Genomic DNA, 722 nt, shown 5'->3' with positions numbered 1-722 from the left:
AGCCGGAATCCTTCGTAGTAACTCCACTAAATCTGCAGTAGGGTTGCTGCTGGGTGCAGGGCTGATCAGGGGCATGTGCCTGATGCCACTCTGCCAGCCGCGGGAGGGCAAGGTGAGTGCCCTTGTAGCAGCTGGCCAAGGCTGTTTCCTGCTGGCCATGGGGCAGGTGGTGTCGCTCTTGCCCCCCTCAAGGCTGATGGCATCGGAGAGACTAGTAAACAGGACAGAAAAATGAATAGATTTACTGAAATGTAGATCATGACGTAATAGTAACTTAGGAGTGCTGTGATTTTAACAGTTTTTCAGATTTCAACTAGTTTACTTTAGAAACTCCTATTCTGGATAACCACCCACAGGTTTCCCAGTCTGCAAAAGAAATATCAAGATAGCAAAGCTTAGGGTGTGGGAACCTGAAGCATGCAGACAGAAGAAGAAAAGCAGAAAGTTTCTTATACTACTTCAGAAAAATAAAAGGTTGTGTACACTATAATGGAGACACTAAACATGAATATAAATGGATAAATTAATTTTTTTATTTTTTAATATTCATTTGTAAATGTATTGGGTACAAGGTGTCACTATGCAGCTCAGGCTCACAGTGAGCCTCCTGTTTTCAGCCTCCCAGCACTGGGGTCACAGGCGTGCACCCCGCGCCAGGCTCAGCAACCGGCTCAAGGCGCCTGGGGGTGGGGCCAGCCGGGGCTCGGATCCTCATCCCTGAG

Source organism: Octodon degus, unplaced genomic scaffold, assembly GCF_000260255.1.
Source record: "Octodon degus isolate 3935 unplaced genomic scaffold, OctDeg1.0 scaffold00237, whole genome shotgun sequence".
NCBI lineage: Eukaryota > Metazoa > Chordata > Mammalia > Rodentia > Octodontidae > Octodon > Octodon degus.
This window is presented reverse-complemented; position numbering follows the sequence as displayed.